The 26,435-nt window shown below is 39.8% G+C and overlaps 1 pseudogene; it reads left to right on the top strand.

Annotated features, from left to right (window-relative positions):
* The first annotated feature begins 1,032 nt into the window (after positions 1–1,032).
* LOC122688284 overlaps positions 1,033–26,435 on the top strand; it is a 28,582-nt pseudogene continuing 3,179 nt past the window's right edge.

Here is a 26,435-nt window from a genome sequence, read left to right as displayed (position 1 = left end):
CTCTGGCATAGTCAATGAAGCAGAAGTAGATATTTTTCTGGGACTCTCTTGCTTTTTCAATTATCCAGCAGATGTTGGCAATTTGATCTCTGGTTCCTCTGCCTTTTCTAAACTGAGCTTGAACATCCGGAAGTTCACAGTTCACATACTGTTGAAGCCTGGCTTGGAGAAATTTGAGCATTACTTTGCTAGTATGTGAGATGAGTGTAATTGTGCAGTAGTTTGAACACTCTTTAGCATTGTCTTTCTTTGGGATTGGAATGGAAACTAACCTTTTCTGGTCCTGTGGCCACTTTTGAGTTTTCCAAATTTGCTGGCATATTGAGTATAGCACTTTCATAGCACCATCTTTTAGGATTTGAAATAGCTCAGCTGGAATCCCATTACCTCCACTAGCTTTGTTCCTAGTGATGCTTCCTAAGGCCCACTTGACTTCGAATTCCAGGATGTCTGACTCTAGGTGAGTGATTACACCATTGTGGTTATCTGGGTTATGAAGATCTTTTTTGTATAGTTCTTCTGTGTATTCTTGCCAACTCTTCTTAATATCTTCTGCTTCTGTTAAGTCCAACCAAAGCCATCAACAAATACACTGACTGCAATCACAAAATAATATTCAATGGCATTTCTCACAGAAATAGAAATATTCCTAATATTAGGCTGCTAATATTGAACAGGACCTTAAACAACCAAAAAGACTCTGAGAAAGAAGAACACAGCTGAAGGCATCTTCCTCTTCCTACTCACGGAGCTGTAGTAACCACCACAGTGAGGAGCTGGCACCAACACAGACACAAGGACTCGAGGAAAGAATAGAGAGCCCAGGAATGAACCCACTTGTACGTGGTCAGTTCATGAAAATCAAACCGTGAAGGAGTGAAGAGGAAAGGACAGTCTTCTCAAGAAACAGTGACAGGAAAACCAGCCACCTACACTGAAGAACATCCCTGGCCATTCTCTAGACCATCTAACAGAAATCTAACTGAAAACCTGCCATTTTGCACATGGAGCTCTTTCCCCTGGAGTCCTGAGATGGACCTCAGGTCAGTGCTCAGCTGGACACAGGAAACGCCTACTTCGTCCTCATTTTTCCCTCTTGCAGCGCCTCCCTGCTGGCGGGCACTGAGGCAAGCCCGCTCCTCTCAGCCTGGACGCAGCCCCATTATCCAGAAGCCAGAGCCCTGACAGCCCTGACGGCCCTGAGGAGAGAAAGCTCCCACCAGCTGGTCACCGAGCCCAGTCTGAAGGTAAAGCGTCCTGCGCCCGCGGGTCACAGGGGGCTTTGGCGCCCCCTGTGGGCCGCCGGAGAAGAGCGGGCAGCCCCGCGCTCACACAGCCCAGAGGGCTCACCCAGAAGCAGCTCTGCGGCGAGCGCTCAGACTGGAAGCCCAAACCCAAACGCAGCAGAACAGCTCCATGACCCTCCTCAAAACATGGCTAAGGAACAATCAGAGCCTGTATGGAATGCAGCCATAAAAAGGAACACATTTGAGTCAGTTCCAATGAAGTGGATGAACCTAGAGCGTATTAAACAGGGAAGTCAGTCAGAAAGAGAAAAACTCTGGAAGGATGGTCCTGACGAATCTGTTCACGCAGCAGCAGTGGAGATGCAGACATAGAGAACAGACTTACAGACAAGGGTGGGGAACAAGAGGGAGAGGGTGAGATGAATGGGGAGAGCAGCACGGATGCATGGACACCAACCTTGGTAACTAGACAACCAGTGGGCATTTGCTGTCTGACTCAGGGAACTCAAACTGGGGCTCTGTAATAACCTGGAGAGGTGGGAATGGGCGGGACGTGGGAGGGAGATTCAAGAGTGAGGGGACACACATACATCTATGGTTAACTCATGTTGATGTATAATCAATCAAACCAATATTGTAAAGCAATGATCAATCAACTAAAAATAAGTGTTAAAAAAAAAAAAACGGAATGAAATGAACAGAAACACAAACCTTGCAACTAACACCGTAATTCAATTTAAAAAACTATAAAATTGTATAAAACAACAAAAGATCTACATGGCCTTTGGTCTGGTGATGAGTTCTAACACACAACAAAAAAGCCAACTTACCAAATTGTGAATATAAATTATTTAAAACATTTACTTTTACAATTTTATACATTTACTCTGTGAAGGACCTTATTCAAGAGAACCACAAGACAAACTGTTAAATGAACCACTGAACACCCACCCTTGCCAGGCAACAGAGAAGAGAAAACACTTGCAGGAGTCATCTTACAACAGGAGGTTCTGGTAACGAACAAGGAACTCACAAGCTACCACCAACCAGGATTCTGGAGAGGTCAAAAAGAGATGGGAGACTCCAATCCAGAGGTCCTACCAACTTCCCAGGATCCCCTTCTCGGGAATCCATCTCGGCTGAGTGATGCGTGTGCCCCCAGGAAGGATCCCAATTCAGAAAGACTGGCAAGAGACAAGCCAGAAAGGAACCCAATGACCATAAAAGCCGAAACTGTGAGCCACGTGGCAGAGCAGTTCTCTCCGTTTCCCTGGCCCTCCTGCCCGGAGGCGCACCCGGGAGCGCCCCGCCCCCATGCCCACTTCCAGGAGAGGCCCCCCGGCCTCGCTACTGCCCAGGTGAAACACGATGGCGAGCAAATCCACCCCTCAGAGACAATCCAAGCTTTTTATCAGCTGATCTGTCTACAATTTAGGGATAAAACTATGACTACAAAAAGGAAGCGTCGGACACGACTGAGCGACTGAACTGAACTGACTGACAGAAAGGAAAGATGACCTGACCTAGGACGGCCGTGATATTCTATAGAACCAGAGAAAATTGGTCCAACAAAGCTGGTTCTTTTGCATATGCAATTCAAAACAATTAGCTTGTTACAAAGGCCTGCCTAAGGCAAAACTTGAAGTTAACTCTTTCCAGGGCCTTGAAGGACTTCCCTGGTGGCTCAGATGGTAAAGCGTCTACCTACAGTGTGGGAGACCAGGGTTTGATCCCTAGATGGGGAAGATCTCCTGGAGAAGAGAATGGCAACCCACTCCAGTATTCTTGCCCACCTCCCCCCCCCCCCCCAAAAAAAGAGGACTCAAAGAAATACTTTAAATCTCAGGTGGAAAACTAGAAGATCTCTGTCTGTCTGTCTGGATTTATGTATGTCCTAGTGTGAATCTTCTGCTTTTTGATAATACTGCTGAAGCTGTGAGTTCTTATTTAAATGGTCTAAAGAAAAGGAAGCCCTTACAAATCAGACAGTTGTATATACAAGAAAAAATTGACCTAAATGAATTTCAGATTCACGTGAACTGGGAAATAGTCAATATTAAATATCTAGTATTTTTTTTTTCTCTCCACTCTACTATAGACATGTCTAGGAGTCATTAACATTAAGCACAAAATTTTCATAGTGCCTAGATTTATTATACGGAGAAGGCAATGGCAACCTACTCCACTACTCTTGCCTGGAAAATCCCATGGACGGAGGAGCCTGGTGGGCTGCAGTCCATGGGGTCGCTAAGAGTCGGACACGACTGAAGCGACTTAGCAGCAGCAGCAGCAGCAGGTTTATTATAAGTTAAAAAATTGCTATATTGTTATATCTGTCACAAGCTTGTCAACAAAGAAAGTACCTCTAAAAACAACAACAAAAAACTTCTAAAAAATGTAAATGTGATATGAGCTTTTAGATAAACTATTAACAATAATTATACTCTAAAATACCTGTCTGTAATAGTCTAGATTGAAGGCAGAGGAAAAGGGGACGACATAGGATAAGATGGTTGGATTGCATCACTGACTCGATGGACGTGAGTTTGAGCAAGCCCCTGGAGTTGGTGATGTACAGGGAAGCCTGGCGTCCTGCAGTCCACATGGTCACAAAGAGTCAGACACGACTGAGCAACTGAACTGAACTGAACTTACAATAGTTTCTCTAGATTTTGGTTACCTGAGTTTCTATCATTGTGCTAAACTAAGTGATGACAGTGTATTGAATAGCTAGGTCATTTCCAAATAAATTAAGGTTCTGAAACGTTCACTACTTGACAGGACCTTCCTCTTACACAGAAACTAAAGAGATTTTTGACTATCCATGAATAGTGTCTGGTGCCATCCTGAGATGTTCAGTGTAAGAAAGCAATTTTTTTTTTTTTTTAGATATTATCACTGATACGTATGTTCACCAATCTATAGAATGCCAATATAAAAGTCAGTTCTTGGTTGCTTAAGGAAATGTACGACTTGTTATTAAACAAGGTATGAGAAATGAAATTGCATTTGATGAAGGAAAACGAAGTAGTTCTGACTTACAGGTGGCAGTTTCAGGATGGGAGAAGCAAAGGAATGGGTACAGAATGGGTAAGGAGGTTTGAAGGAAAGTGGACCCCCAGAAAAGAGTCTTGTGCCTAGTACAAGTTTTCTTGAGATGTTGAACTGCCTTTGCTAATGGATTTTAAGTTTCTTTATACCTCTTATGTGATCTGTTCTAGGTTTACTTTTGAAATCTTTTGTTAACTTTGGCTAAGTGGATCAGTATTGTTTCACGGTGACTTATGTGATCCTACTTGACTGTTATAAACCCTTTTGATATTTGTGAACAAACCTTCCTAAATAATTGACTTCTAGCTAACTTTGGGATGCTTCAGAGGGCCCCTCTGAAAGCATCCCAAAGAGAGATATTAAACAATCTGAGTTCATTTGGCAAGTTAAACTACATGGGAAGTGCTGTCAGAAAGAGTGATGAATCTTCCCAAGTTATATTATATGGTGGATGTTACTGTAAGGTATAGTTTGGGCCAAGGCAGAAAAGAAGGAGAGAGAGATGGCATTTGTAGTTGGGCATGGGGTGAGGAGTCCCAGATAGATACAACCGGCCTGGAGCCTCAGGGCAGGACCTAAATTTCGGTTTTGTTTTCTCCGAAGTTAGATGATTCAGCAAGGGCCTTTGAGACTGTTGTTTTCTTTTCTAGGCCCAAAGACTCCTTCAGTTACTAATATAGGTATCCTAGAAATTATGTGACATCCATGAAAATCTGATATGTCCTGGTAAAATGCTGTCAGTTATAATTCTAGTTATCATATTAAAGTGTTTCAAGTCACAGCAGTGACCAGACTACTTTGTCAATTTCTATCTAATCAGGTTTTAAACATGCCTTCTATGGTTTCACACTGGTGCCTTTGCAAAAATACTGCCATTTCAAATTATATGTGGAAAAGACTTTTCTAAGCTTACCTGTAAACAATTTTTTGTTTGTTATCTGGTAAGCTGGTACCAGACTGGAATTTAGTCTCCTCTCTAGGTTAAGAGAACAAAGTTTTCTTAGAATGCAGCTTTTGATCACAGATGATGAATTTCTTTACCTTTCAGTGATTTATATTTGTTTTTATCATCTGTTTTTTACTTCGGTAAAGTAAATAAGCATTATTTAAGATTATGGTACAGGTAGGATGGACCAAGCTTTCCCCACTCCTGCAAATTCCCTTAAGCCTTAAGACCTCAGATTCTTCTCATGGGACCAAGGTCTCACTTCCCTCCAGAGGGACAATCCAAGCTGTTTATCAGCTGATCTGCCCCTGATAGCAGAGTCAATCTGAGCATGAGTTGGTCTATAATTTAGGCATGAAACTATGACTACATAAAGGAAAGATGACTTTTTGATGGAGGATGGCCATGATATTCCTTGGACTTCAGAGAAAATTGGTTAAAATGAAACTTTTTTCCCTTGGAAACTGCAAAGCAAGTTCTTTTAGCATATGCAATTGAAGACATCTAGGTTGTTAGGTCAGTTTTCATTCCAGTCCCAAAGAAAGGCAATGACAAAGAATGTTCAAACTGCCACACAATTGGACTCATCTCACACTCTAGTAAAGTAATGCTCAAAATTCTCCAAACCAGGCTTCAGCAATACGTCAACCGTGAACTTCCAAATGTTCAAGATGGATTTAGAAAAGGCAGAGGAATCAGAGATCAAATTGCCAACATCCACTGGATCATTGAAAAAGCAAGAGAGTTCCAGAAAAACATCTATTTCTGCTTTATTGACTATGCCACAGCCTTTGACTGCGTGTATCACAATAAACTGGGGAAACTTCTGAAAGAGATGGGAATACCAGACCACCTGACCTGCCTCTTGAGAAATCTGTGTGCAGGTCAGGAAGGAACAGTTAGAACTGGACCTGGAACAACAGACTGGTTCCAAATAGGAAAAGGAATATGTCAAGGCTGTATATTGGCACCCTGCTTATTTAACTTATATGCAGAGTACATTGTGAGAAACGCTGGGCTGGATGAAGCACAAGCTGGAATCAAGATTGCAGGGAGAAATATCAATAACTTCAGATATGCAGATGACACCACCCTTATGGCAGAAAGTGAAGAACTAAAGAGCCTCTTGATGCAAGTGAAAGAAGAGAGTGAAAAAGTTAGCTTAAAGCTCAGCATTCAGAAAACTAAGGTCATTGCATCCAGTCCCATCACTTCATGGCAAATAGATGGGAAAACAGTGGAAAGAGTGGCAGACTTTATTTTGGGGGCTTGGAAATCACTGCAGATGGTGACTGCAACCATGAAATTAAAAGATGCTTACGACTTAGAAGGAAAGTGTTGACCAAACTAGACAGCATATTAAAAAGTTGAGATGTTGCTTTGCCAACAAAGATCCATCTAGTCAAGGCTATGGTTTTCCATATGTCATGTATGGATGTGAAAGATGGACTATAAAGAAAGTTGACAGCCAAAGATTTGATGCTTTTGAACTGTGGTGTTGAAGAAGATGCCCAAAGGTTTCTTAGACTATGAGGAGACCCAACCACTCCATCCTAAAGGAAATCAGGTCTGAATATACATTGGAAAGACTAATATTGAACCTGAAACTCCAATACTCATTTGGAAGTTGCTTTGATTTGCCTGTTGAGTGTGGGAGCACTACCTGGACACAGGGCCTCAGGGGTCATTGCCACTGAATCATGACCTCCATGCAAGCGCATTCCAGCTGTGTGACAGTCAGCACGCAGGAGACTGGGAAAGCTATTTTCCTTGGAGGAAGGAAAGGCATCCACAGAGAGTGTGTTTTCAGGCCTCTATTTGCAGCAAGTGTTTTGCTTCTCAGACGTCAGACCTGCAGGCCTGCTCCAAGGGCCTCAATTCCAGAGTCAGGGCCGTGTGTCTCCCTGCACATTCCGAGCCTTGCAAACACATTCCTGGGTCAGAGCGGTGCTGCCCACGAGGAAGAAGGCTGCAGGAGTGTGTCTGAGGGGGCCAGGGGCCATGATGGGGTCACCTGGTCGAGGGCACCTTGCACATTCAATGGGCCCCAGGCGAGGAGTTATGGACCAGCCCCTTGCTGGAGATATCCCAAAGCGAGGAGCAAAGCTAGCTCTGTCAGAAGGAGGAAAACAGCAATGGGATGGATTTTTCAAGCAGTTGGTAGGTCACACCGTGTTAGGGCTCCCCAGAGGGACATGCAAATTTTGGCCCCTAGGTCCAGTATCCAGGGGTGCGCACAGGGTGTTATCCCCGCATGATCCAAGAATGTTCCAGACAGACCTAGGCTCACCAGCTGTTGCTAGGCCACACCGCTTCAGGCGCCCCCGAGAGAAACAGGCGCCCTGTGGCCCCTAGGCCTGGTATGCAGGTTCACACACAGGGTGTGTCCCCGTAGGAGCCAAGACTTTTCCTGACAGTCCTAAACTCACTAGAGCTGTTTTCAGAGCAAAGGGGATGGAACAGACGTGTGGAGGTGGCTCTGCCTTTCCCTGTGAGTGTGGGGCCCCTCCCTACGGCCCCAGTCTCAGAGGAAACTGCCCCTGAGAAAGGACCTCCAAGAAGCCCTTTTCCAGCAAGCTGGGACGCGGAGTTCGCAGGATGCGGGGAAAGCGCGCCTCCTTCAGGAAAGAAGAGGCAGTCACCCAGTGTGTGTTTGCAAGCCTGTATTTGGAAGGAACAGGTTCGCTTATACAACAGGAGACCTCCAGTTCTGCTCAGAGGACCGAAGTTCCAGGGGCAGGGCTGTGTATCTCCCCTTCCCGTTGCCATCCTTGCAAAGACATTCCTAGCTGATAGCAGTACTGCCCATGAAGAAGCAAGCAGCAGGACTGTATTTGACATGACTGGGTGCCTTCGTGCGCTCAGGTCCTCAAGGGGCCTTTCCTCTCAAAGTAGGCCCCGTGTCCCCTTGGGGAGGGGGTTGGGCCGTCTTCCCTCCACACTGCCAAAGGGTGGAGCAAAGCTAGCTCTGTCAGAGGTATGAAAAGAGCAACTGGACAGATTTTCAAGCTCTTGCTAGGCTGCACCGCTTCAGGGCCCACTGGAGTGAAACAGGTGCTCTGTGGCCCCTAGGTCGGGTATGCAAGTTCATACACAGAGTGTGTTCCCTTAAAAGCCAAGAATGTTCCTGATATACCTAGGCTCACTAGAGCTCTCCTACAGAGCAAAGGGGACAGAGGGGATGTGTGGAGGTGGCTCTGCCTTTCTCTGTGAGTTTGGGGCTACTCCCTACGGCCCAGCCTCTGGAACTTCGGTCCCCTGAGCAGATCTGGAGGTCTCCCATTGTGTAAGCGAAACTGTTCCTTCCAAATAGAGGCTTCCAAACACACGCCAGGTGGCTGCCTCTTCTTCCCGAGGGAGGCTCTTTTAGAACATACATATGTATGCATACTTGCGTAAATATGAATAAAATACCTCTGTGTGCGTGCTAAGTCACTTCAGTCATGTCTGACTCTTGGCGACCCTATGGACAGTAGCCTGCCAGGCTCCTCTGTCAGTGGGATTCTCCAGGCAAGAATACTGGAGTGGGTTGCCATGCCCTCCTCCAGGCAATCTTCTTGACCCAGGGATCAAACCCACATCTCCTGCATTGTCAGATGGGTTCTTTATGACTAGGGCCACCTGGGAAGCTCCAAAATACCTCTAGATGTGTTTAAAAATGGTAACAATCCCCTCTCAGAGGTGGCCGTGGGACTGGGGTTCTAGGGGCTGGAGGGGAAAGGAAGGGACTTTTCTCTGCAATACTGTTTTCTACCTTTTCTATTTTATATGTATTCAAAAAAGTAAAAATAAAAAATAAACTTAGAACATCTAAGAAAAAAATATATATTTTTTTGGCTGTGCTGTGTCTTTGTTACTGCAAGGGCTCTTTTCTCTAGTTGCGGTGAGCAGGGGCTGCTCTTCAGTTGTGGTGTGCAGACTTCTCATCGTGATGCCCTTCTTACTTTGGAGCACAGGCTCTAGGGCACCTGGGCTTCAGTTGTGGAAGCATGCTGGCTCAGTAGCTGGGCCTCTGGGCTCGAGAGCACAGGCTCAATAGTTGTGACTTGTAGGTTCAGTTGCTCCGCAGCTTGTGGAATCTTCCTGGATCAGGGATCGAATCTGTGTCTTCCTGCATTGGCAGGTGGATTCTTTCCCACTGAGCCACCAGGGAAGCCCCTAGGACATTTAAGAAAAGAAAGAAAAGAAATTGTTTCTTTTCTCTTCAAAGATAGAAGATCAGAATAAGGAAATGGATGGCTTTCTTGGTACACTGTGTAACAATCTACATGAACTAAAAGAAAAAACAGTTTCTTCCTTGGCTGAAACACAGAAGCTGTGTGAAAACTAAAGACGTGAAGAAAGCAAAGAAAATCCATTCACAGGTATATAGGTGATTTGAGTGTAAAAAGAAAGCTTTATGATCTTTAGATCCCTGTTACAGACTGAATGCTATATAACTAAATTAGAAACCTGAAAATACTGTCAGCACTTTTGCTTATAACAGTAATTAACGTGAAATAATCAAGAGTACTTTTCTTGATCAGTTAATATTTGATGATTTCTACATTCAGAGTGCAGTGCAGTGAGACAAGACAGTCCTTTCTTCATATCAAGAAGAAAGATGAAGCTGCAGAAATATACCATTGGGAGTACAATTAGAAGAAAATGATTATAACATCTAAAGTGAGCTTGTATCTACGTTATAACCCAGGTGACTCGCGTGGTTCCGGCAGCAGCAGTAGCTGTAGTTGTGGCAGAAGGAAGCAAAGCTTAACAGGAGACGAGAGCCAGAGAAGTGACAGGGAAAGCTATAGGTTGTAATAGATTTATGAACTCAGCCAAGAACAGTGCTGGCAGAGCCTAGCTGCTTCAAAGAAGACACGTTTTAGACAATACCTAAGTGTATGGGCAGAAAAACTTGAGGACTATATTTGTAACTGATTGTGTAACAGTTTATTTTAGTTTCTGTTCTGTGGAAAGTGTAAAGTGTTCCAACAGAAGGTTTTAATGTAGATTTTATTTTTTTGCACCTATTCTGTTGATTGCTAAATGTAATAGTCTGATCATGACACTGAATAAATGTGTCTTTTTAAAAACAGTCTGCTCTGAAGCCATTTTGGTAAACTACCCCAACAGTGTGAAGTCAGATTTTCTTCAGGGTGATGCTGGGTTCCGAATTTATTCACAGCCTGCTTGGGTGGAGAAGCCCTTGTCTTCAGGAAGCTTGGTGTAGTTGAACTAACAGTTACTGTGTTATGACCTGGTGTTCACAGCTAAAAAGGTCACTCAAGCAAAGTCATGGAGTTTTTAGGTTACTAATATGATTGTTGGCACATCCTATGCAATATACATAACTTGAGTTATGGTGCCATGTAAAGTTATAGATGGGAGTGAAGCTTGTGAATCATGTGTTATCATGTGTAATCATTTAATAACCTCTTGAGAGAATTCTGGGGTGGTATAGTGCTTCGGCCGCCACGCTTTTACTGTTGTGGCCCGGGTTCAATCCCTGGCCAGGGAACTAAGATCCCACGAGCTGCTTACTGCAACCAAAGGAACCAAACCAACCAAAACAAAAACACCCCTCTTGGATGGAATGAAAAAAAAAAAAAATTAAAGCAACTTTAAGATAAGATTGTTTTCCTAACTGATAAGCATAAAACTTTTCACACAAAAGGTTAATATTGAAATTCGTACAAGTAATAGTTAACATTTATTGAGCAACTCACTATGTATTTATTCCTCCCACCAGCACAGATACAGGTTCTATTACTAGCTCAGTTTTCTAATGAGGAAACTGAGTCCTTGAGAACATCTGATAATATTTAGATCCCCTTCTAGCTATGGTAGTGATTATACTGCCTGAAAGGAATCCATTTTTGGAGGAACTTTTCTGTATGTTTCTAGAACATATTCTTGAAATTTGAAATTGCAGCAATTTCTTATACCTCTTCATAGAGTGTTTGCCTTAAACCTGTCTAGATCTTTTTAGGTATATATTCTGACGAACACCTATGATGTGAGAAGTATTTTAGCATGAGTGACTTGACTTCTCTGGTTTACTAACTGAGCTGTTTCTTAGATATTCTAGAACTTGAGGTTAGCACTGACAAACCTGTTTACATGTAGATAAATCTAATACTTGCATTTCCCTCTACTTTGAGATTAGCAGAAATACTGACATTTTACTCAAAATCAACGGGTTAAATGTGTATTGTCAGCTGCTGTGTTATTCAGAGATGTGTTTCAAGATGCCACATATGAGAAAATGATAAGCTCTTTTGACATTAAAATGATCCAACTAGGTTCTATAAAATGTTTCAGCTATATTAGAAAGAAAAGTGAAGTCGCTCAGTCATGCTCAACTCTTTGGGACCCTGTGGACTGTAGATCGCCAGGCTTCTCTGTCCATGGGATTCTCCAGGCAAGAATACTGGAGTGGGTTGCCATTTCCTTCTCCAGGAGGTCTTCCCAACCCAGGGATCGAACCCGGGTCTCCCGAACTGCAGGAAGACGCTTTATCCTCTGAGCCACCAGGGAAACCCTGAACTGCTTGACTCATTGGATTTTCAGCATTACTTTTCCTTCTAGTAGTGTTATCAGTTAGGAAGCAACTATGTGTATCTGTCAAAATGGTTCTTTTTTTGGTAAATTTGGTTAGTTCTGAGGTACACTGAAAGTAACTTGTTACTTATAGTTAAAGTAGCTTGCTAATTTAAAAGTTTGCTAATTATTTACTTTAAAAAAATGCCTGTAATATGATTATTCCTTTAACATCACTTCTACTACCTTCCTCAGAGAGGTGGAGTTAAAGATCTCTTATTAGTAATGTGCATCATTCTCACCTATGGGAAAATACTTTATATCAGTATGGAGTAAAAAGTTTAACCATTATAATTTCAATCTTTTCCCTCCCCACACCTTTCTTACAGGAACTTTACCAGTTATTCAGTCTTTGGGAGGAGAGATTCTGTGATTTGGAGGAAAAGTGTAAAAACATCCAGAAACCAGTTAGCAGTGTTCAAGAAAATACAGAGCAGTAAGCTGTTTTTAAATTCACTTTAGCTTTTCTCTACCTGAAATTCTTTCTGAATAAAAAGTTTAAATAGTACAAATACGATCAACCCATTTTCTCATATATTTTATTATGTTCATTTTATCATCCTCATTTCCTCTCTCCCCCCGTCTCTGTAATATTATATATTATATTAAATAATTATATAATACTATATAGTATGTTGAAGTGACATGAAGTGAAAGTTGCTCAGTCGTGTCTGACTCTTTATGACCCCATGGACTGTAGCCCACCCGGCTTCTCTGTCCATGGAATTCTCCAGGCCAGAATACTGGAGTGAGTAGCTGTTCCCTTCTCCAGGGGAACTTCCCAACCCAGGGATCGAAGCTAGGTCTCCCACATTGCAGGTGGATTCTCTACTGTCTGAGCCACCAGGGAAGCCCATATAGTTAGTATATTGTATTATATAACATTGCCTGTAGATGAACAATCTTTTGAGTGACAGTGGATACAGATATTTATATATTATATAATATATAATACTATATATATATATAATTTTCTGAATAAGTTAGGGTCTTTGTAATCTCCACTTTCCCCCAAATACTTCAGTGTATATCCTAAAAACAAAAGATACTGTCTTATATAATAATTATTTTACTTAAAAATTTTATTGGAATATAGCTGGTTTACAGTGTTGTGTTAGTTTCACGTGTAGAGCAAAGTGAACACATATACATATATCCCATTTCTTTTTAGATTCTTTTCCCGTGTAGGTTATTACAGAATATTAACTAGAATTCCCTGTGTATACAGTAGGTTCTTATTAGTTATTTATTGTAACAATTATCTTAAATTGAGAACTGCTCTTATCTAATATCACACCTAATTCAAATTTTGCCAATTCTCTCACTAATGTTTTTTATAAGAAAAAAAAAAAAAGATTTTCCTCCTGGTCCAGGATTTAATTGAGAATCACACATTGCAATTAATTGTCATGTCTCTTTGAGTCTCTTTTAATCTGGAGCAGTTGCTTAGTCTTTGTCTTTTGTGGCCTTTTCTTTTTCCAGGAGCATAGAATATTTATTTAGTAGAGTGTCCCTCATTTGGGGTGGCCTTCATGGTTAGTTGGAGTTGTCAAGAATAACACAAAAGTAGTGTGTTCTTAGTGCATCTCAGATATTAAGGGGTTTACTATAACTTTGATAATTTGGGTATAGTGTTGTCCTCTAGATTTCTCCCCTGTAAAGTTCCTTTGCAATTAATAAAGAACTTAAGGAGAGAAACTTTGAAACCATATAAGTATCCTGTTCTTCTTAGAATCCATTGATATGTATGTCTGAAATAATTATGATAGTGGTTGTCAAAAGATCTTTTTCTAACCCCATCATTCCTTCTACATGTGTTAGCTGGCATTCTACTGAGAGGAAGAGCTTTCCCTTTCCCTTGCCATTTATTCTTATTCATTTATGTTATCACGTACTCATGGATTCTTCTATCCTCTGGGTTTTCATCCACTGTTTTTATTTTGATGCTTAAATTATCCCAGGTTTTTGGATTGTTGTTGTTATCGGGTTTTTTTGCTTGCTTGTTTGTTTTTGGCTGTGCAGCGTGGCATGTCAGATCTCAGTTCCCTGAACAGGGATCGAACCTGTGCCCCTGCGGTAGAAGCCTGGGGCCCTAACCACCGGGCAGCCAGGGAGCGCCCTGCCCCAGTTTCGACTGGTGAGAGCCTCTTCAAGTGGTCTTCTGTGTCCTTTTGACATGATCTGACTGTTTTGAGGGGTCACCAAGAATCAGAAGAACTGAGCAACTAACAGACACACACGTAGCATGGTGTTCCATCTTGTACTTTCTCAGCTCCAGCTCTACAATCATAGTAACAAAACCAAGATCGGGGCACTAGATGTTCTTACTGCTACTAGGATGTCGTTTCTTCTAAGGCTTCTCAGGTGGACATAGCTGGAAATATATGTGTGAATGTGTACTTATATGTGCACATAAGTATCTTTTCAGTCCATATTCATGCTGCTTTTTCAGACTGTGAGAAACTTGGCTTTCATCCACAATATATTTACGTGTTTGCTCAATTTTAGAATGCACATGAAGTAATTTAACAATTTCTAACTCATATTCATGATGAAATATATATTTACTAATTAGAGCAGGGCTTGGCAAACTATGACTCTGGGCTGGATGCCTGCTACTGCAGATAATTCTATGGACATAACCATGTTTGTTTACTCCATCTGCCAGTTTGTTTATGTGTTGCCTTTGGCTGTATTTAGCTGCTTTTACACTGAAAAGAGTATATCAAAGACTACTTGTAAGCCTAAAATATTTGCTATCTGGATTTTAAAGAAAAAGTTTACTGCTTCCTGCATTAATGTTTAATGTTACTTTATAGTTTATTGCGTGCCAGTCTCATATCCTTCTCATATAGTTCAATCAAACTTATGTTTTCTTTTAGAAGTTTTATAATTTTATGTAAGATTTAAATCCATGAGTTTTTTTAAAAAAACTTTGGCCATACCACGTGGCTTGCAGTAACTTAGTTCCCTGACCAGGGATCAAATCTGAGTCCTTGGCAGTGAAAGTACGAAGTCCTAACCATTGGACTGCCAGGGAATTCCTCATGATCTGGTTTTTAATTTTTTGTATAAGAAATGGGGTTTGTCAAGATTTTTGCCTGTAGATATTATAAACTCACAAGGATAAGGATATTCTGATATCTACCCCTATTTTTGCCCATTAAGTTGTTCCTTCCTGAAGTTTCAAGCTTTCTTCTGTTTGGAGAACTTCCTTAGTCTTTAGGGTAGGTCTGCTGCCCACAAATGCTGTTTTGCTTTGTCTGACAATATCTTGATTTTCCTTTCATTCCTGAACAATATTTTCACTGGCTATAGAATTCAGGGTTGACAAGTCTTTTCTTTCAGCACCTGGAATATGTTGTTTCATTTCCTTTTGGTCTCCAAGAGATGAGAAATCCATAGTTATTCAAATCTTGGTCATATATAGGCAGTTTCTCTGTAGCTGCTTTCAAGATATTTTCTTTGTCCTTAGTTTTTAAACATTTGATTATATTGTGTTTGCTTATGTATTTCTTTGATTTAATCATCTTTGGGTTTGCTAGGCTTCTTGAAAGTGGCACTAGTGGTAAAGACCTGGTAAGAGATGTGGGTTTGATCCCTGGGTTAGGAACATCCCTTGGAAGAGGGCATGGCAACCCACTTCAGTATTCTTGCCTGGAGAGTCCCATCAACAGAGGAGCCTGGTGGGCTATGTCAGTGGGATTGCAAAAAGTCAGACACAACTGAAGCAACTTAGCAGCAGCTTCTTGAATCTGTAGACTTATGTATTTCACCAGACTTTGAAATTTTCCTTTTTTTTTTTTTTTAAACCAAGATTGATCGATTGATTTTTTGGCCTTGGCACACGGCTTGCAGGATCTTAGTTCTCCAACTGGGGATTGAACCCCAGGCCATGGCAGCACCAAGTACTTACCATTTGACTACCAGGGAACTCCCTCCATTATGTCTTTGAACATTTTTCAGCACTGTATTTTTTCTCCTCTGATTCTAGAACTTTGATGACACAAATGTTGAGGTTTTTTTTTTTTTGGTGGCCCCATAGTTCTCTGAGACTATAGATATAAAGTCTATTTTCTCTTTGATAAGATTGAGTAAATTCTATAATCTGACTTTATGCTCACTGACCCTTCTTTTGTCCTGTTTAATCTACTGTTGAACCCATTCAATGAGATGTTTTATTTCAATTACTGCTTTTTTCAGTTTTATAATTTCCTTTTACTTCTTTTTAAAAATCTCTTCTATTTCTTTGTTAAGATTCTCCTTCTATTTTTTCTAGATGTATTTTAATTGCTCATTGAAAATTAAGATTCTCTTTCTCTTTTTTCTAGATGTATTTTAATTGCTCATTAAAAACATTTTTATGATGGTTGATTAAAATCCTTACGAAATTGTTCCAACATTTGAATTATCTCAATGCTGGTACCTGTTGTCTTCACTCATTCAAGGTGTGATTTTCCAGAGTGGTTTTCAGTTGTTTCCTGACATTTTGTTGATTATGTTAGGTGATTCAGAACCCTATTTAAATCTTTTTTAAATGGGAAGGTCTTGGCCCACCTTTTGGGGCTGTGATTCCAATAACAATTTAATTTTCAGAGCCCTAGTGGTTTTATTATGGCATGCTTCACTCCTGTGCTACTTATATGAGAAAAATCTGTATTCTGCGTTTGATGAATGAAGTGTTCTAAACATGTCATTTAGGACAATTGGTAGTGCCATTCAGGTCATCTATATCCTTACTGAATTTCTGTTTACTTGTTCTACTAATAAAGGGATATTGAAATTGACTTTAATTGTAGATTTGTCTGTTTCTCTTCTCAGTTCTGTCAGGTTTTTGCCTCATATAAGTGATGCTCTGTTGTAGATGCATTCACAGTAGGGGTGATATATCTTGGAGAATTGACCTTTTATCATTATGTATTAATAGGATCCCTTTTTATCCTTGATAATTTTCATTGTTTTGAAGTCTACTTTGTCTGAAATTAATTCAAAAACTTCTGGCTCAGATGGTAAAGAGTTTGCCTGCAGTGCAGGAGACCTGGGTTCGATTCCTGGGTCAGGAAGATTCCCTGGAGAAGGAAATGGCTACCCACTCCAGTATTCTTGCCTCTGTCCCATGGACAGAGGAGCCTGGCAGGCTACCGTCTGTGGGGTTGCAGAGAGTCAGACAGGACTGAGCAACTTCACTTTCACTTTCTTTCAATACAAACATGTCAGTTTTCCATTGATTGCTATTTGCATAATATAGCTTTCTCCATCTCTTTGCTTTGGAAGTAAGTCTTTAAAGTGGATTTCTTATAGACAGCATATAATTGGGTCTTACTTTTTTTTTAAAATCAAATCTAACTATGTATGGCTTTTATCTGGTGTGATTAGACCATTCTCATTTAAGTATTGGTATGGTTGTATTAAAACCTACCATTTTGTCATTTTCTATTTGTTGCATCATTTGTGCTTTGTTTTCTTTTTTTCCTTTCCTAATTTAAGTCAAGCATCTTTATATTTTCATTTTATCTCCCATTGACTTGTCATTTATGCCTTTAAAATTACTTTTTAAAACTGTTTTTCCTAAGATTAATAATATATATTTTAAAATAATTTTAATCCACCTCCAAATAGTTTGCTGTTTCGTGTATAATGAAAGGACCTTAGCAGTGTATTCCCAATTCCTCCTTCCTACCTCATACGCATTGTGTTCATGTATTTTACTTACACATATGCTACAGTTAGCCAGTACATTGTTTCTCTGCTTTATTGTTTTTTGTTCTTAATATGGCTTCTAGAAATTTTTAAATTGTGTATATGACTCATGTTTCTATTGAATGACACAGCTCTAGAATTCTGGATGTTACCTATCCTACTACTAACTCCTATCATCAGTTTTTCAATTCTGTTGTTGGTCCTGTTCATTATAGCATGTTCCACTCTGAACTCTTCTTTCTAGATTCTGAATCTAGGAAGCATTTCCCCACTTTTTATTTCTAGTGGGTTGTGATTCCTTGAGGGGATGGATTTGTGTCAATAGTCTGCAAGCTTACCACTTAATTCTCTTTCCCTTTTTCAATTATTTCCACTTTATCTGTAGCTGAACTTTGGTTTGGGGCACATTTGCTTCCCCACTTGATTTACTCACATGGTGTACCATCTAGTGGTAGTAGAGGGTAATCTTCATTCCCCAAAGTTTAACTCTGCTCCTGTGAGATGACTTTGAATGCTATTGATAGTATAGGGAACTTTACGGAGAGAAGGAAGCCATTGATGAATTTTAAATATATACTGGGATATTAGTTTCATATCAGCATTATGTTACATTGCATTATATGTGCTATATGTATAATTTGTCACACCTCAATATACTTGTCTTTTAATTATTAGAAAGTTTTATAATTGACTTTGTTCTATAATATTTATAATTTTTATTATTTATTTTGTGTCATAGACAAGGCAAAACTGCTTAAGAAGAGAATGACTTAACTGATTATGGACAGTTTAGGGGCTATAATCTCAAGGCTACAGGCAATAGGAGATGTTCTTAAGTAACATAATTCAATTGCTGTTGTTTAGTTGCTAAAGTTGTGTCCAGCCTTTTTGCAACCCCTGGGACTGTAGCCCGCCAGGCTTCTCTGTCAATGGGATTTTCCAGGTAAGAATACTGGAGTGGATCTCCTTCTCCAGGGGATCCTTCCAACCCAGGAATTGAACCCTCATCTCCTGCACTGCAGGTAGATTCTTAACCACTGAGCAACCCAGAAGGAGTAAAACACTTAGGCAGAGTTCATTTTAATAACCATATAGTTAATATTCTAAGAGGTATGAAGTAAAGTGTCACATCTGGAAAAGGGCTGAAAAGGGTTTTATAAGAAAAGAGATATTTTCAAAAGTCATTTGGTCACAGATGTGATATCAGTCTGCTGTGAAAACACAAGAACTTGAACTCTAAGTTCAAGGAATAAGACTACTTAGGTTTGAACACACCATTTTTGAGCCGTGTGATCTTGGGCAAGATATGTATCCTTTGAGTCTTAGTTTTTCATTTTAACAGCGTTATTCTCTTTTCCTAAAGGAAATCTAAAGATATAATTAGCAAAAACAACTTCTCACGGTGAAAAATTTTGTGTTGATTTTGATGATTCGTCAGAGGAACTCACAGTTTAACCAAGAAGGTAGAAAATTGGTTGAAGAGTCTAAGAAACACTGTGATAAACTCAGTAGCAACCTTGAAATAATTTCTAAAGAGACCGAACAGAGATGCGAGGCTCTGAACACAAGCACACTTTGTTTTTCTGAGCAGTGGGCATCTTAGTTAAGCAAAAGGCAAGAGGAACTTCAGAATTTATTGAAGGTAATTACTTTGTAACTGGAACCTCCCTTGGGGAGAACAGGTGATCATCAGAAAATTTTATAGTCTTGGCTAAGTATTGGCTTCAAAACACATGCTAAAGTATAATGAATTACTTAAAATTGTAAGGATAATAGTTGGCATGCTTATACATGATCTTGTTTCACATATATGTTTCCTAGATCTCCAGATGATTTAACATTTGTCTGATCTGTCCTATATCTATCTTTGGTTTCCGGTTTGTTACTTACTTTGGTTTAGAGCATGCTGTCTTTTGGTGTATAATACTTTTCACTTATAAATGATTTTTACTTTTGTCTGGGTACATTCAAACCTGTTATTGCTTTAAGTATTTAGGATATTGTTCTGGTTACTCAGAATATATCTGATAGGTTTGTGGGTTTGCTTGAACTTAACATTTGCATGAGCCCTTTGTGGGTTGGTTTTTCTTCTGTGCAATGAAAGGATTTTACTACTGTTCTTAAAAAATTAGGTAAAAGAACTTAAGTGTTTTAAGCTATATAACCTATTTTCACAAAAAGGAACTATGACTAGTAGAGAAATAGGTAATTTCAGGTTTGGAGCAGGAAATATACCAGATGAGCCTATAGATCTTGTCATACCAGAAAGTAAAGATGCTGTTAAAGATTAATGGAATTATCTCAAAAAGACTTAGGAGCCAACCTGAGACACTCCCTTATTTGGAGGTGGTACAATTTGAGCATCATGAGGAATAATTGCTACAATAGATTAAGATATATCAAATATGTTAAAATTGATAAATTCATAAAAATTTCATTAGTCTCCTTTGAATCATGCTAGGGAAGCAGTAAATTATTTTAAGCAGTGGTAAATGAAGGGAAGCAATTGAAAGGTCATCTGACTTTCCTGAAAGAACTCTGTCTTGGTTTAGCAGGGTAATGGATGAAGAAAAGTGTTTCAAAGGAGAATTCTGGCTAGTAAAATGCAGAAGAAATGATAGAATTAGGATACCTCCATCTTGCAAAACCCCTAGTGAAATAATCTTTGTGGACATTAGTGAGTCTGTACACCATTTGAGCAAAAGCTGATGACAGATCTTTATAACTAAGAAGGTGACCATACTCAAACACACTGGTTGATTTTTTTCCATGCAGCTTGTGAGATTTTAGTCTCCTGACCAGGGACGGAACCTCGGCCCTTGGCAGTGAAAGCACAGCATCCTAACCACTGAACGACCAGGGAATCCCCACACCGATTAACCTTAACGTGAGAGACACAACCAGGCGTGATGCACTTTCAGTACCACCTATGGAATATTCTTGCCAAAAAGTTAAAACCTGGTCTAGATCAAGCCTTTAGATCTAACTAATTTGTAGAAAATACAGAGGACAAATGAACATGTGAAAATAACAGAGGTGCATTGAACATATTTAATAATTGAGATATTCAGTAGAGCACAAATACCTGGTTTCTTCAATGAAATTTTCTTTCAAAGCAGAAAGTATGGATAACCTATATCAAAAGGGAGTTAAGACCTAGAGGGCCCTAAGCCCTGGTTTGCCTAGGATAGTCCTTGTTGATATTTATTGCACTGGGGTAATTATTATTAATGGCCCTTTTTACTCTTAGAATATCTGTTTTGATGAGAAATTATATAGTCACTAAGTTAAGACATGTCAGTTCAGTTCAGTCACTCAGTCGTGTCTGACTCTTTGTGACCCATGAATCCCAGCACACCATGCCTCCCTGTCCATCACCAACTCCTGGAGTCTACCCAAAGCCATGTACATCAAGTCGGTGATGCCATCCAACCATCTCATCCTCTGTCATCCCCTTCTCCTCCTGCCCCCAATCCTTCCCAGCATCAGGGTCTTTTCCAATGAGTCAACTCTTCACATCAGGTGGCCAAAGTATTGGAGTTTCAGCTTCAACATCAGTCCTTCCAATGAACACCCAGGACTGATCTCCTTTAGGATGGACTGGTTGGATATCCTTGCAGTCCAAGGGACTCTCAAGAGTCTTCTCCAACACCACAGTTCAAAAGCACCATTTCTTCGGTGCTCAGCTTTCTTCACCATCCAACTCTCACATCCATACATGACCACTGGAAAAACCATAGCCTTGACTAGACAAACCTTTGCTGACAAAGTAATGTCTCTGCTTTTAAATATGTTATCTAGGTCGGTCATAACTTTCCTTCCAAGGAGTAAGCGTCTTCTAATTTCAAGACTGCAATCACCATCTGCAGTGATTTGGGAGCCCCCCAAAATAGTCTGCCATTGTTTCCACTGTTTCCCCATCTATTTCCCATGAAGTGATGGGAACAGATGCCATGATCTTAGTTTTCTGAATGATGAGCTTTAAGCCAACTTTTTCACTCTCCTCTCTCACTTTCATCAAGAGTCTCTTTAGTTCTTCTTCACTTTCTGCCGTAAGGGTGGTGTCATCTGCATATCTGAGATTATTGATATTTCTCCTGGCAATCTTGATTCCAGCTTGTGCTTCTTCCACCCCAGGGTTTCTCATGATGTGCTCTGCATATAAGTTAAATAAACATGGTGACAATATACAGCCTTGATGTACTCCTTTTCCTATTTGGAACCAGTCTGTTGTTCCATGTCCAGTTCTAACTGTTGTTTCCTGACTTGCATATAGGTTTCTCAAGAGGCAGGTCAGGTGGTTTGGTATTCCTATCTCTTTCAGAATTTTCCACAGTTGATTGTGATCCACACAGTCAAAGGCTTTGGCATAGTCAATAAAGCAGAAATAGATGTTTTTCTGGAACTCTCTTGCTTTTTTGATGATCCAGCAGATATTGGCAATTTGATCTCTGGTTCCTCTGCCTTTTCTAAATCCAGCTTAAACATCTGGAAGTTCACGGTTCATGTATTGCTGAAACCTGGCTTGGAGAATTTTGAGCATTACTTTACTAGCGTGTGAGATGAGTGCAATTGTGCGGTAGTTTGAGCATTCTTTGGGATTGCCTTTCTTTGGGATTGGAATGAAAACTGACCTTTTCCAGTCCTGTGGCCACTGCTGAGTTTTCCAAATTGGCTGGCATATTGAGTGCAGCACTTTCACAACATCATCTTTCAGGATTTGAAATAGCTCAACTGGAATTCCATCACCTCCACTAGCTTTGTTTATAGTGATGCTTTCTAAGGTCCACTTGACTTCACATTCCAGGATGTCTGGCTCTAGGTGAGTGATCACACCATCATGATTATCTGGGTCATGAAGATCTTGTTTGTACAGTTCTTCTGTGTATTCTTGCCACCTCTTCTTAATATCTTCTGCTTCTGTTAGGTCCATACCATTTCTGTCCTTTATTGAGCCCATCTTTGCATGAAATGATCCCTTGGTATCTCTAATTTTCTTGAGGAGATCTCTAGTCTTTCCCATTCTGTTGTTTTCCTCTATTTCTTTGCACTGATTGCCGAGGAAGGCTTTCTTATCTCTCCTTGCTAGTCTTTGGAACTCTGCATTCAGATGGGAATATCTTTCCTTTTCTCCTTTGCTTTTCGCTTCTCTTCTTTTCACAGCTATTTGTAAGGCCTCCTCAGACAACCATTTTGCCTTTCTGCATTTCTTTTCTATGGGGATGGTCTTAATCCCTGTCTCCTGTACAATGTCACGAACCTCCGTCCATAGTTCATCAGGCACTCTATCAGATCTAGTCCCTTAAATCTATTTGTCATTTCCACTGTATAATCATAAGGGATTTGATTTAGGTCATACCTGAATGGTCTAGTGGTTTTCCCTACTTTCTTCAATTTCAGTCTGAATTTGGCAATAAGGAGTTCATGATCTGAGCCACAGTCAGCTCCCAGTCTTGTTTTCGCTGACTGTATAGAGCTTCTCCATCTTTGGCTGCAAAGAATATAATCAATCTGATAAGACATATCAACCAAATCTAATGGTGAATTCTGATTCAAACAAGCCTGAAAAACATGAGAGAACTCGTGAAATTTAAACACTGACTAGACATTTGATGTAAAGAAAGGAATGTTAAATTCTTTAGATGTGAGTTTAGTTCAGTTCAGTCGCTCAGTCATGTCCGACTCTTTGTGACCCCATGGACCACAGCATGCCAGGCGTCCCTGTCCGTCACCAACTCCTGGAGTTTACCGAAACTCATGTCCCTTGAGTTGGTGATGCCATTTAGATGTGAGAGTGGTCTTAAGAAGTTCTTAACTCTTAGAGAAGTATGCAGTGTAAAAGGACAAAATGGTACAGAAATTGCTTCAGAACTGTCTTGGTGGAGAGCAGGAGTAATTGGCCAGTCTTAATTGATCTATATCCCATGTAGTAATAAACGGTGAGGCTGGGTAGTGAATATAAAGGGGTTATTAGTATTACTATTTATACTTTGTCGTGTGTTTCTAAAACCTCTGTTATGGAAAACTTCAAGGTAAGGAGAAGTTAACATGTTGCATAAAGGACTGGCAACTTTGATCTTAGTAATGAAATCTCATTTGCATCATTTACAGGTTATAAACCAAGGATGTGACACTTCAAGTTTAGCGATTACTCAACAATTAAGTGGGCATAAAGCAGCTGATGAGAACCAGAAAAACTTTTTCCTCCGTCAGATAATTATTGATGAAGAAGAATTAATGACACGAAGTCAAGAACTTAATAAAACTGTAAAAATAGGTTTGACCAAACTTAACTGCTTTCTACAACAGGATCTGAAACTGGATATCCCAACAGGTACTTTTAAAGGGAAATTGAATTTAAAAAATTTTGAAGTTGAATTCAACTGTATACAGTGCTAGTTGTTCCTGGAAACTAGGTCCTGCCATTCCCTGACACAGATTTACCATCTCACGCTGATTAACTCAAATATGGAAAAACTGGAATCCTAAACTAGGTTTAATCAAGCATTAGATGATATACATGGCATATGCTCCCAGAAACTTGGGCAAGCATAATTCAGTAAAAGTTTACAAACATTCAGGGAACTGGCTTTATTAAGAGAGCATATTTTAGAAATGTGCTAAAGAAAGCACAAAAAGAAAGCCTACCATCTATCTAGCACTGTTTTTAAAGGACATTTTAATACCAAAAATCGAGGAATGTAATTCAATAAATCTAGTTTAATGCAAGGTTTACCACATTGTGCATTTTTTATGTGTACCTCTCCTTTTGTCATGGACCGTTCAGATTGCCATTCAAGAATTACCATTTTGGGACCTCAGAGCAGTATAAGCTATAATGTATTTAGGGAAGCCTTCATGAAAGAAGGTGTAACAAAGTATTTAACACAGGCTGAGTAATTGAGTTATTCATTAGGTTGCAGTAGTGGTGACACTCTGTAAATTTACTAAAAATCATTGAGTTTTTTCTGCAGTATGTAAATTATACTTTAAAGTTGTTCTTTTTTTTTTTTTTTTTTTTTTTAAGCATTTATAAAAGGAGATGGCACTAATGGATGCTAGTTAATTTTTTCCCCCAAGACTCTTGATGTTTATTATCCATTTTTCAATGAAATTAGGAATATAAGTGTTAAGGGAAAAGGGCAGAGCCTATGTAAATTATGAGAACATGAATTATTGTAAAGAAGTGTAACTGGTTAATGTTTACTTTCCGCCAAACTTACAGTAAAATGATTATTCCTATCTAACTGATCATGCTGAGAAAATTGTGTCTTATTCCAATAATATTGCCATTTTTTCCAGAATGATCTGAATCCTTTTAGAGCCTATAATACATCTTTTGTAGGTGGAAAATTTCATGTTTTGGCATAGGTTGGATCTTGCAATTGGTTGAGTTGTCAATTTAGGAAACATTTTAAGCAATCTATACCCGACAGATAACAAAATTGATTCTCTTATGTGGCAGTGGTTATATTTTTGGAAGACAAAGACTTACTGGGAAGTATAAGTTTTAGCATTAAAAAAAAATGCTGGGAGTAGTTCAAGAGGGAGGGGACATATGTATAACTATGACTGATTCATGTTGATGTATGGCAGAAACCAATACAATATTACAAAAGTTATTTTTCAATTAAAAAAAACCTTTACTCATATGCCACATTTCGATGTTTACCACTTATATCCACTAAAGGTATGACCCCACAGAGGAAAAATTATGCATACCCATCAACACTGGTGAGAACCCAGCCCTGTGAACAGCTCCTTGATCAGTTGAAAATGAAACAGCCTGAGCTGTTAACGACGCTAAACTGTTCAGAAAACAACAAAGAGACTAGCCAGGTAAGATTTATTTTAGGCCTCATAATTTTAGAATTCTCTCATAAACTTTTTTTTAATTTACCTTTATTTATTTATTGTGTTACTCATTTTGGCTGTGCTAGGTCATCGTTGCTACATGAGGGCTCTCTCCAGTTGTGACAGCCAGGGGCTGCCCTCTAGTTGCGGTGGCTTCTCTTGTCGCAGAGCCAGGCTCTAGGTGCATGGTCTTCAAGAGCTGGCGCACATGGGCTTAGTTGCTCGTTGGCATGCAGGATCTTCCTGAACCAGGGATCCACCCTGTGTCCCTGCATTGCAAGGTGGACTCCTAGTCACTGGACCACCAGGGAAGCGCTAGACAATGTTTATGTTGTGTTTATTCATGTGCTCGACATTGTTCTGAGCATTTTACATATATATATTTACTCAGTTAATTCTCTCAGTAACTCCATAAGGTGAATGCTAGTGCTATCTCCATTTTAACAGGTGCGGAAACTAAATCACAAACTAAATCACATTGTCCCAAATCACAAGGATGGAGCTGGAAGTAGAACCTAGAGAATCTCCACAATCTGTACATTTAACTATAGTAATTATAGAAAAGTTGGGAAATTGGAAAGTAACAAAGAAGAAAGTAAAAAGTAAGCTATAATCTCTTTATTTTGAGATTATCACATTTAACACTTTATTATAGGTCCTTCTCTATGTGAAAACATAACAGGAATTATTTTTATTATTTTGTAGACTTTCTGCTAATTTTGTTGAGGTTTAACTTTTAAGTAATGGACATTGTGTTATTTTTCAAAGAATAAAACTGCCTTGTGTGATTTTTTTTTTAACCCCGCCCCCACCATGTGAAGATTTTTAAGCCCTGGGAATTTATCATTTCATCTAGCTTCTTATTTTAGGACTTGGATGAAGAAAATGCGGTTCTGGTGCTCACTGTTGAAGAACCTGTAACTCAGGAACCATCTGTAGATACTAGTTTGGATGGTTCATCAAGTGGTGGGGTTCCATTTTTCCAGGTACCTGACTGTATCTTGTTAGATAACCTTTCCACATCTAATGTAAATCTGTCATTTGCTATTCAG

The sequence above is a fragment of the Cervus elaphus genome, chromosome 33 (genome assembly GCF_910594005.1).
Source record: "Cervus elaphus chromosome 33, mCerEla1.1, whole genome shotgun sequence".
NCBI classification, from domain to species: Eukaryota; Metazoa; Chordata; class Mammalia; order Artiodactyla; family Cervidae; genus Cervus; species Cervus elaphus.
The sequence above is the reverse complement of the archived record's forward strand: the minus strand, read 5'-3'. Positions and strand labels throughout refer to the sequence as shown.